This window comes from Lemur catta, chromosome 25 (assembly GCF_020740605.2).
Source record: "Lemur catta isolate mLemCat1 chromosome 25, mLemCat1.pri, whole genome shotgun sequence".
Classification (NCBI taxonomy): Eukaryota; Metazoa; Chordata; class Mammalia; order Primates; family Lemuridae; genus Lemur; species Lemur catta.
Window position 1 is genome coordinate 10,321,103 of NC_059152.1, and position 12,439 is coordinate 10,333,541.

The following is a 12,439-nucleotide window of genomic DNA, read 5'->3' on the forward strand; positions in this document are numbered from 1 at the left end:
GGAAAGGTCTTTCAGTGATTCATGCTTTGTCACGAATAGTTCTACAATTTTCTTTCCTGGTTTTTCTATGAGATTGTTTGAGAAGAAGGGAAACGAAAAAGCTCTCAAAACTGTTAAATAGCCCTAGAAGAGTAAGCATTTGAGCTCATAAAAAAAAAATTGTTTCTTGAAAATCTGCTTTTTAGCTACAGCTACATTTTTCTTGTCATTTTCTTTTGCTATCAAGTTTTAAATTATACAGGCTTCTGTAGTTCGAGTACCCACTCTCCCTCTCCCATCCATTTATCATGGAAGGATTCCTGTCAGGGGTAGTCTTTAATAAGAGAGGTAGTTACAGTAGCTACAGGGTGAAGGAAATATTGAAAAACGAGCCCACTCAAATGTCACAAACCTGCCAGGAGCTGGTGGGTTGGAAGCCTCATTATGTTTAGCTGCCAAAAAAACTTCCTCTTTCCAGAGTTGATTAGGAAAAGGCGCTCAAATGACAGGTTAGAAAGCTTCCCCTTTGCTGGCTTTTGTGGCTTTGTCAGGAGTGTGCGGCAACAACGGAAGAACACACAAAAAGAGCAACATTTTGTAGAACAAAGACCCCTCTGGGGGTATTTAGGTGATGGGAGAAAGGTGGAATAGACCAGAGCCTTGTGGCAATGAAGGAGAGAGAAACGTCATCGTTTTGAGAGGGAAACCTGCTGCTGGTTCTGCTGAAAGAAAATAGAGTCTAGGGTGTCTTAGGTGGGTCTTAAACTTGAAAAGTTACACTGTAATTCTGAGGTCCCCAACCCGGGGCTGCAGACCAGTGCCAGTCTGTAGCCTGTTAGGAAGCAGGCCACACGGTAGGAGGTGAGCTGCCAGTAAGGAGGGAAGCTTCATCTGTATTTACAGCCGCTCCGCATCGGTCACATCACTGCATAAGCTCCACCTGCTGTCAGATCAGCGGCGGCATTAGATGCTCATAGGAGCAGGACCCCCTACCGTAAACTGCGCATGTGAGGGATCTAGATTGTGAGCTTCTTATGAGAATCCAATGCCTGATGATCTGAGGTGGAGCTGCGGCGGTGATGCTAGTGCTGGGGAGCAGCTGCAAATACAGACTGTCATTAGCAGAGAGGTTTGACTGCACAATAAACGTAATGTGCTCGAATCATCCCGAAACCGTCCGCCCCCAACCCTGGCCCGTGGAAAAATTGTCTTCCATGGAACTGATCCTGGGTTCCAAAAGGGTTGGGGACCACTGCTGTAATGGACAATAGAGAGAGGCTGAGCAAAGATCCAAGAGATTTCCATCAATCTTGATACTTCAGCCACAAATCATGATGCTTAACAGTTTTTTTGCAGCATCTGAGTAGAAGTAATACAAAGGATGATATGTAATTTGGAAAAGTCCACTGATTGCAATGGAGAAATAACGCCTTGGGCTATATGCTATTTGGCTAAATCGTCTTTTGCTAAGATATCTCCAAAATGAACTGTGGGGATATTTTCTTGGTTTTTACTTTTCCTCATCAGTAATCACCCAGAGATTCCCAGGCCAGAAATTCCTTCTTTCTTTATTCATGTGAAATTTAGTTTTTGCTTGTAATAGGGACCTCATACCTTTTCCTTGTTAGAAAAGGCTGTTGTAATATAACTGGATATTTGCTCTATGAGGCATGGAAGGCAATGAAGGAAGGAACCCAATTTTCATGATAAAGAGACTAGGAAAATGGAGCTATGACCTTAGCACTGAGAGATTTCTAAAAAAAAAATCCACTTTGAATTTTTAGAAGACACAAAAAAGATGGCTAGACGTTGCAGGTCCTCTTAGACAATTTTTAGTCTAAAAATTAAAAAAAAAATGTTGACTTGAGCATCTTTGATTGGATATCAGATACCAGTCAAGTTTAAAGGACTAGTTTCCATCTAGATGAAATTTGGATGAAACTGTTGGAAGGTTAGTAATTTTTTTTGTCTAATCATGTGGTTTTTGTAGTACAGTGAATGCTTTTATAGATTTTCCTTTAAGCTTTGTCATGTTTAATGCCACTTTCTGCCTTTCATGGGTCATATCAACCCAGTGCAAGGTCTTTATGGGTTGCCAGGTCTCACCAATATTTTTTTGCCACTCTGCTGAAACTGCATGTGACCTTATTCCTGACCTCTGATGCTATTCTACGTTTAGTTACGTGGATGTTAGTAAGAACTAACTATTGTATGGTACTTCACAGTTGAAAAAGGGCTTTCATGTGGTTTTATTTAATTTTATCTTTATGGTAATTACTTGGTATAGGTGAGAGGGAAGGGTAGCTTTTAATTTTTTAATGAATGAGAAAATTGAATCCCACTGAAGTGGATTATTCCAAGGTCGACCAGCTGGAAAGTGAGAGACAACATTTTAACTCGTGTGTTTTGACTCCTAGTTCAGAGTTCTTTCCACTCTCTTGTCTGCCTCAAAATATCATCAAATCCTGAGAAACCCTGTTCGTTGCATGGTCTTTGTTTTTGTGCTTTGGCTAGCTTTTTATTGATGCCATTTGCATCTCTTCACTTATTCATTCATCAAACATTTATTGAATATCTGTTATATTCGAGGGATGATGAAAGACACAGGTGCAGCCAGAATAAGAAAACATGATCCTTGTCCTTGAAGAGTTAGTCTAAGGAAGAGAGAGCCACGAGCGAGAAATATGATGCGTGATGGTCCCGATTAGGAAATCCAGCCGAAAGCTCTAAGATTTTCAGAGTTATTTATACTTTGACCCTATAGAAATACAGTTCTTAGGCAGATATAAAGCCTTTCCCAATGTGCCTCAAATAGTACTGGGATGAATGAATCTGAGCGAAGGTAAATTGGGTAGCAGATTGGGAATAGCTCTGCAGAACTCTGTTGCATGGAAAGGCTGGACAGAGACGCAGCAGTGAGACCGTGAGGAAACTCCCAGTGTGGCTCCTCCCTTGTATGTGTGCCCCTCGCATCTTGATCTTTTTTGTGTCCTGGTACCGTATTACATACATGCATACATACATACATACATACATACGCTGTTATAATCCATCTTCTACTTGTTCTCTCTAAGTGGTCTCTAAGTGCTTAGAGGGCACTTGTTGGCAACACTTGCAGAATGCTTAACTCAGCACATCCAACTGGTTCCCACGCTGGTAGTGCATTTAATCTCAGCCAGTCTTCTTTCTTCTTCTGTTTTCTATTGTCATACCCCGTATTTCCATAGTATTTTTTCTTTTTTAAAAATTTTTATTTGTATATATTCATGGAGTCCAAATGCAATTTTGTTGCATTGTTCTATTGCATTGTGGTGAAGTCGGGGCTCCATGATATTATTTCACTGAGAGAACAGAGGTAGTTGGAAGAGAACTTCTGCATCCTCCCAGCTCTAATTCAGCCAAACTCCCAGGACCTCTACCTTTGCTGCTACCTGAGGCCCCCACCTCCACCTGTGCTCTGATCCCAGGTGGAGATGCACCTTTTCCACCTCTTGCATGAATCACCAACCTTTTCTCTTTATTGGATCTTTTCAGGATTATTCCCATCAGTATGTAAACATGTGACAGTATCTCCTTATTATTTCTCAACTGTATTAAGAATGCTTTGTTTTGGAACCTTCTCCTAGATAGTCTATGATTTGCTGCCTTATTTCCTTCTGACAATTGTCCTCTGATCAGAGGTCTTCCTGGTATAGCCTATTTAAAATGTCAACTCCCTGCGGGGTGTGGTGGCTCATTCTTGTCATCCTAGCACTTTGAGAGGCTGAGATAGGAGGATCGCTTGAGCCCAGGAGTCTGACGTTTCAGTGAGCTATGATGACACCTCTGTACTCTAGCTGGGGCAACAGAGTGAGACTCTGTCTCTAAAATAAATAAATAAATAAATAAATAAATAAATAAATAAATAAATCCCACCATTTCTCTGTCCTTCCTCCTTTTATATTCTTTATATTAATTCCCCAGCAAATGTGTGTGTTGTGTGTTTGTGTGCATATATATGGTTTCTCCCTTATTTTATTTCCGTGAGAGCAGGAGTTTGGTCTGTTTTGTTCTCCTCTTTCCATGGTGCCCAGAAGAGTCCTTGAAATATCACAGAAGCCCCAAATATTTCCTTTCATGACTCCATGTCCCCTCCAGCTACTGTACCATTCCTTTGCTTGTCTTTATGACATAATTTAAGAGTTGTCTCTGTCTGCTGCTGTTTTCTCCCCTCGTGTTCTCTCTTCAGTCCTCTCCATCTAGATGTCATCCCCACCACTCCGAGATGGCGTTTGACTGGGTCACCAATGAGCACCATGTTGCCAAACATAATGGAAATTCTTTTTTTTTTAAATTTCAGAATATTACAGGGGTACAAATATTTTGGATAAATGGATTGCTTTTGTATTGCTTGAGTCCAAGTTATAAGTGTGCCCATCACCCAGACAGTGTACATTGTACCCGTTAGGTATGATTTCACCCATCCCCTTCTCCCCCTTCCAACCTGCTTGATTTTGGCTGAGTTTTACTTCCATCTGTGCACATGAGTGCTGGTCGGTTAGTTCCTATTTAATGGTGAGTACATGGAGTGTTTGTTTTTCCACTCTTTAAATACTTCCTTGAGGATAACGGTCTCCAGTTACATCCAGATTGTTGCAAAAGATATTAATTCATGTTTTATGGCTGAATAGTACTCCATGGTATACATATACCACATTTTATTAATCCACTCATGAATTGATGGCACTTGGGTTGGTTACACATGTTTGTGATTGTGAATTGTGCTGCAGTAAACATTCAAGTGCAGGTGTCTTTTTGATAAGATGACTTTTTTTTCCTTTGGGTAAATACCCAGTAGTGAGTTGCTGGATCAAATGGCAGGTCTACTTTTAGTTCTTTGAGGAATGTCCATATTGTTTTCCATAGGGGTTGTACTAAAAAAAATGCTCAATGTCACTAGTCATATGGCAATTCTGTGCCACCTTCTCACTTAACTTGTAGATAGCATTCCACGTGGTTTCTTATATTTATTTATTTATTTTCCTTTGAAACTTGTTTATTTCACTGGGCTCCTGATTTTCCTCCCACCTTGCAGGTCATTCTTCATAATTCTCCTTTGTTGAGTTCCTCCCCTCTTACCAATCTCCCAATGCTGGTGTGCACAGGGTTCAAGTTCACTTTTAGGTTTTCCTGTTGTTAGTTACACTTTCATTCCCTTCAGTGAGCTCAGATATCAAGTCTTTGAATACATTCTTCCACACTGGTGACTCTTAAATATTTTTCTTCAGCCATGACATTTTTCTTAAATTTCAGATTTGCGTATCCAGTTGTCTACTTGACATCTCACTTGAATGAAAGTCATCACAAACCTAACCATCCAGACTTGGTTCCCTGTCTTCCTCCCCCACCCACCCTGTGCTCTCTATTTCAGTACATAGTACCGCCATTTACCCAAGTGTTCAGGCCTAAAGCCTTGGAGTCATTCTTTCTCCTATTTCCATTCTCTATCAGCAAATCTCATCAATTCTACTTTCAAATTATATCCAGATCCTGACCTTTTCCCGGCAGTTCCACAGGTAACACCATAATAGAGGCCGCCACCATCTTTTGCTTGGGCTACGGTAACACCCTCCCATGCTCTTGGCATGTCAGCCCTAGTGATTCTTTTAGTGTGGAAATGAGTCATGTCATGTCACTGCTCACAAGCCCCCATGGCTTCCAACGTAGTTGGCCTGAACTCCAAAGCCCTTCCCATGGCCTAGCAGGCCCTCTGGATCTTCCCTGCTAAGTCTCTGCCCTCGTTTCGTCCACTCATCCCAGCAGCCTGCTTGCTCTTCCTGGAGCTCACCAAGCCCTGTCCCACTGCAGGGCTTTCGTGTTGGCTTCTCTTTCCTGCCTCGAATATTCTACACGCCTACTCTCAGCTTTATGTAGGCTCAGTGTCCCCTCATCAGAGAGGTCATTTCTGACCACCCTATAATATATCCCCCTTGATCCTTCATTCCTGTCCTTCTTTTATTCTTGGCTCTTGTCATTACCTGACATTAAATTTTATAACTATTTATTTGCTAAGTTTTTTATCTCCTCTGTGAGTATAACCTCCATGGGTATAAGAACTTGTTCTGTCTTGTTCGTGGCCTTATGTGTTGAGTGAATGAGTTTAATCCTGCAAAAATAGAAATGAGGAAGTAACAATTATTCATAATCTTTTACGTTCTGGGTACCCTGTCCTGGACACTTTTTAGAAATTATACTTTTCATTAGTTTAATCCCTTAAAACAATCCTCCAAGGTGGGTTCTCATTTCCTTTCATAGGTTAAAAAAGCTACAATCACATTAACTAGTAAAAGAAGAGGTAGAGAGCTGGGGTTCAAACCCTTGGTGTATCTAGTCCAAAAACAATGCTCTTCCCACTTAATTGATCTTTATTTATTATAAATTATGAAATATATAGTGGATAAGTTTTTACAAATTATTGTTATATGACTTTATTATATTATTTCCATTTAATAGAGAAGAACACAGAGTGAAGTGGTAGGTGAATTGCCTGCTAGTGTTGGAACAAGGGCTTCAGTACCTACTTCTGATTCAGTTTTGCTGCACTTACATAAACATCAGACTTCTATGATACACGGACTGTGTATGTCTCACTTTATCTGGTTAAATTTTTAATTTTCCATCCATTACATTTGCCCCCTTACAAACTGGCAGAATTTTCTTTTGTGAGAGTTCAACACCCAACTTTGCAAAATCCAGTCCTAAAACTTGTGTTTGGTTGATCTTTATAGTACTTTTGTAAACTGAATGAAAACAACAGTTGAGCTGAAATTTGCGATTTTGCTTGTACTCACTTTTGTACTATGTCGGTGTACAACCTGGCTCTTATCAGGAATAGTTTATTGCTCAGGTATAATTAACTGGTTCATTGATTCATTCCCAAGCCAGAGAAAAGCTCTCAGCTGAAATATTTACTGATTGCAAGAAAAGCGAGGTAATTTACCGAAAATCTATAAAAATATAGGGGTTGTGCTGCATAGGACACTGGATGGTAATCTATAATTTAATTAAAGAATTATATTTATAATTAGCAAGAAAGAAGATAATAGGTTAGCCAATTACAGAAATAAATTGGAGGCTGAAATTTCAAACTTACATTTCACTGTGTTTTTCAAAAGAAAATCTATGAATTGACAGATAAATGTTATGTCCATATATACAGAGTTATGAAACCCTTCTATAAACATGAAAGTGGGGAGGGACATGGCAAATCATATCCCAGAGACAAGATTAAAATTGCTTCTACGAATAATATTATACCGTGCTCCATGTTTTTGCTGAAAACTCATTGGTGTTTATTCTCCTACGGTGGTACTATATATCTGTCCAAATTACTGTTATATTTTTTCACATAGTCTTGAGAATTTGTCCTTGTGTTGTATAATACAGAAGAGGCCAGTGTCCTCAAAAGTCTGAAATTGCCTTATCTTGAAATAATTGGTTTTGGATATACAGATTCAGATCTTGAAAATTGCTTCTAAAATTACTGCTCCATCTTGTCTTGCATAATATTTGCAACCTATGCAATGAACCAGTCTTTGAAGCCTCCTGCCTTAAAATGTAGCATTTTTAGTATCCTTACTTAAAAATGTTGAGAGAATTAGTATATGGTGGTTTTCTTTTCAGAATTTTCATGTGGTCTGTACCATCTCAGTCTTTTGGGGGTCTTTGAGAATTTCTACCACTTGCTCATTGTGGTCTCTGCCATTTTTTAGAGAGGAGGATGATTTTCAACATTCTAAAATATGCACGTAACCAAAGCCAATATATTATGTATACTGTATACATATAGTTGTACTTACATATGGGTCTCATCTGCTCTGCTTACATACTAAATGTTTTAGAGTAGTATGAATAAATATGTTTAATTTTTCGTAGATGCATAATAGCTTACCAGCAGTTTGTAGAATAGGCGATTCTGTCTGGTGCAATTGCCGGAATAGATCCTAAACGATCATCAGCCTGTCTGGGTCTGGCTTTGGTCTCTTAATATTTTGTGCTGAAACATCAACCAGGTGACAGGGAGACACTATGGAGTGCCCAATTACTCCGCTTGTCTCTGTGTTTGATTTTAATCCTTTATGTGCTAATAGGAATATTCATTTTCTTTAATGGCCATGTCTTTGGGCCTATTCTATTTGGAGGTGTGAGAGGTTCAGAATAACTTTGTTATACTCAGCATATATATTATGGTGCATTTTAAAAGGAGTTTTGTTAAGTGAGGCAACCTTCAGTGCCAACTGGGAAAATTCAGATCATTCAGAGCTGGGAACACAGGAGAATAGATTATATTCATGCTGTTTTTTAAGTGCAAAAGAGAAACAGATGCATTTTTGTTGATGTTACCGTTTGGTGAATGTATCTGTCAACGTTATTCTCCATCCTACATGAAATAGACACTGAGTTTGAATATCTGAAATAAGTCCAGTCTTTTTAGACCCGATTTTTTACTTGCATGCCATCTTTCTTATTATAAAGTTCAAATTAAATGCTTAATTTTTATAAGCTGCTTCTATTGTTTTGCTTCTACTTAGATGACATATATTATTCAAGCCATTTTAGGCTCTTCAATTCTCCTTTGCATTTTCTACTCCCAATTTTTCTTTTACCATAGCTGTTAAAATATTTCAGAAGCTTGCTTAGTTTTAAGGATTTCTAACATAGGAAAAAAGAAATTTCCTTTGCCTCAGATTCTGGGAATCTTTCTTCTTTGCTTAGTGTCTATCAAGTATAGTTTGCCATCAGTAAATCTTAGGTGGTATTTAGGAAGGTAGTTTTAGGTTTTTTTTTATACATTTTGAAATCAAATTTCACTAGAGAATAGATGGGATATATCATCTTATGATACTGAAATGGATTTTTCATGTAATCTTAAACATTCATCAATCCTGACCTACCTCAGTTCTCCTGTGGTTGCTACCAGATAGATTGTAGGATTCTATCTGCATCTGCAAATGATTGGTGTGATATTCTCATTGTGCTGTTTACTCCAGTGGGGTTTGTGTGTGCACGTGTGTGTATGTTTAGGGTTCCTGTAGTGATTTTGCAGCTCTGATATTCTGTGGTCTACCACGCGGGAGGAGGGCAAGTGGTGGAGACAGCAGTTAGCCAGGTGTGGGTTGGAGTTTATTCCCTGACAGTCTTTAGAACTGCTGATGCATGGTTATTATGAAACACAGACCAACTTTTCATCAGTATATTACCGTTTTGAAGGTCTCTACAGAGTCACCATCTTCTTGCCTGCATCTGGGGCCGACTGTGCCCTTGACTCCTCCACCTCCCTTGGTTTTCCACTTCTCCTGTTTATTATGCCATTTCCTGGGTTTTAGGGTAACATGGGAACTTGTGAAATCAGTAGCTGAAGAGGAAGACACTCTGCTGAATTCTAAGCCAGCAACTTGCGTTTTGTCAAGTTCTTTAATGAATTCCAAAGGATGTGGCAGATGCTAATACATTCATTCTTCCTACAGTAGCCAAGAAAAGTAGGCTTAAATCTGGTATTTTTCCATCTCTAAAAGGAAAGGTGAAAAAGGCCACTTTCTCCTCTTCTGTGTTGATCTCCCTCTTATACTTTCCTTTTCTCTCTCCTCTGCTAAAAATTCATTGAGTAGCATTAGTTTAGACTGCCCTTTCTTCGTCTAAATTTTAATTATTGACTCAACTTTAATTACCTGTTCATGACACAGCCAACCTTCTCTTTCCTACCTCACCATTGCCTGCCACTCCTCTGTTCAAACAAATTTGCTCGGTATTTTCTATACATTCAATTTTCATGTAGTTTTGTTGTCATTGCTACAATTCAGTCGGCATACAGTAAGTCTATAGTCTATTCACTTTATTATTTTTCATTTATTTTTTATAAAATATTTCCAGTGATAACTAGAAAACCTGTTAGACAAATTCTACAAGAGCTGTAACATTGTGGACTATTCCCGTTAGCTGTAGCCCACATGAAAACACGTTTGCTAAGAGGAGATCACAAGATCATACTTTGTCTCTTCACGCAGTGATTTCATGTCATTGTAAGGGGCGGTGTAGCCTCGAGGTCAGCAGCATAGATTCTGGAATTGGGTGGACTCAGTTGAAGTCCCATTCAGCCACTGGCCAGCTGCGTATCCATGGACAAGTGACTGGCTCTCACAGTGCCTCTTTTTTCTCACCTGTATTGTAATCATAATAGTATTAATAGTAATAACACTTAACCCATGGAACTCTTCATTTCTCATCCATCGACCGTCCATTCTCTGCCACGTGCTGTGCTATGAGACAGGTATAAATTGATAAATGAACTAACATAGCCCTTCCCCTGATACGTCAGTGAGATCCCGTCTAGTATGTGGGACATAAGGAAAGCAATATGGAGATACCTTGAACAGATACAAGTAGACCTACCATTTGATCCAGCAATCCCATTACTGGGCGTCTACCCAAAAGAACAAAAGACATTCTATCAAAAAGACATCTGCACGAGAATGTTTATAGCAGCACAATTCACAATTGCAAAGATGTGGAAACAACCCAAGTGCCCCTCAATACATGAGTGGATTAATAAAATGTGGTACATGTATACCATGGAGTACTACTCAGGTATAAGAAACAATGGTGATCTAGCACCTCTTGTATTGTCCTGGATACAGCTGGAGCCCATTCTACTAAGTGAAGTATCCCAAGAATGGAAAAATAAGCACCACATGTACTCACCATCAAATTGGTTTCACTGATCATCACCTAAGAGCACATTTAGGAATAACATTAATAGGGTGTGGAACAGATGTTTGGGGGGACGGGATGGGTGTGATGGGCACTGTCTGGGGGATGGACATGCTTGAAGCTCTGATTCAGGGGGGGCAAGGGCAATATATGTAACCTAAACTTTTGCACACCCATATTATGCTGACATAAAAAAAATAAATGCTTAAAGATTATTAGCTACCTCTGAGGAGAAGGTAGTTCTAGAATATAATCAATGGTAGCTCCTTTCCCTTTTAAAGGCATAGAAAGTAATCATTCTTTCTTTTACTCTTCAAGTAGATGATTGACTGTCTACTACGTGCCAAGGGCTAGGGATGCAGAATGAACAGGGTCGGCGGTTCCTTCATGCAGTGTTCACACAGAGCCCTAGAAAGGCAGGTTTTGCAAAGATCTGGCGGAAGGATTTTCTGGCAAAGGGGGAGAACAAGCAGCGGCCTCGAGGCAGCAAAGGGGTGCAGTGAGCAGAGTGGAGAGTGATGTGGCAGGGTGCTGAAGAGGGTGGCGGGAGGTGGTGGCAGGAGGTAGATCGTGTGTGGCCTGATGGGCTGTGAGAAGGAGTTGACTTCCACTGCGGCGGGGGTGATGTCAGGCAGGTTACGGGAATAGAGCGGTCAGTAGAAGGAAATAATAAGAATGCATTAATGAATGCATTAATAAGAATGCATGGCATTAATTACTCTTTGCTTGGCATGGCCACTTACTGAGATAAGGAGCAATGGGGGATAGCAAAATTTGGGGGAATTAAAAAAAGATTTCCATTTTGGGCATGTTAAATCCTAAGGAGAATACAGAACTATTAAAATGGGATCATTATTGGTGGTTCCTCACAAGATAATGGCTTATCTATGTCTTCTCTCATGTTCCTATTTGTTTCTGTGACATTTAAGAAAGTCATTCAAGGCCCTCTCTGGAGGAGTCTCAATCTTTTATTTTTGCTCAGTCTTAGTTGGAAGGAAGCTAAGAGTTGCAGTCACTAGAGATTGGTGATAGCCCATGAGGACAGCTGCTGAGACTCTAGGTTTGTTGGTTAGTGACAGTTGAGCTCTCAGGGAACACCAAGGGGTTTGCTTAGAGTTTATTGGTGCGGTAAATTTGCTCAGTGCCGAAGGGTTTCCTGATTTAGTGTATCAAAGATGAAAGAATATAGTTCCTTTCTGATAGAAGTGTTTATTTCTGCTAACCTAGGAATAGAAAGGCATCAATGAAATGTTTATGTTTTCAGAGGCAGCATTGTGCTTTCTGTCTTGGGCTTGGCCAGCCGCCACTTCTGACTGTTGGAAATTAAGCAGGGTCTGACGTGTTGACCATGACCGCTGTTTGGATGTTTCTGTCCGGCTCCTCTTCAGCTGACATTACCCAGGCACGGTGTTAATACCGGCCTCATCCTCATAATCTCTTAACATGCCATTTTGTTATATAAACTTTTGTGTAAAAGTCTTCACCACAGACCAACAGGTTACTTCTTGTAGCTATGTTTTTTTTTTTTTTTTTTTTTTTTTAAAACCCGGGCACAATGTTAATATGGGCTTTATAGTCCGTACTCTCTTAACATGCCATTCTGTATATAAACTTTTGGGTAAAAGTTATCAGCACAGAGCAACAGGTTATATCTGTGGCTATATTATTTTTGAGATTAAAAAAAGATGTTGCTGTCCCTTTGCATAAAACTACT

The 12,439-nt window shown here is 39.7% G+C and overlaps 1 protein-coding gene and 1 non-coding gene across 6 annotated transcripts in view; one reads left to right on the forward strand and one right to left on the reverse strand.

Moving 5' to 3' along the window:
- RYR2 (ryanodine receptor 2) overlaps window positions 1–12,439 on the forward strand; it is a 596,087-nt gene that overhangs the window by 152,078 nt on the left and 431,570 nt on the right. The window lies entirely within an intron of this gene.
- Window positions 9,879–9,937, reverse strand: LOC123627618. Its single transcript, XR_006731383.1, has one exon. It is a non-coding gene; the product is annotated as a U7 small nuclear RNA (small nuclear RNA).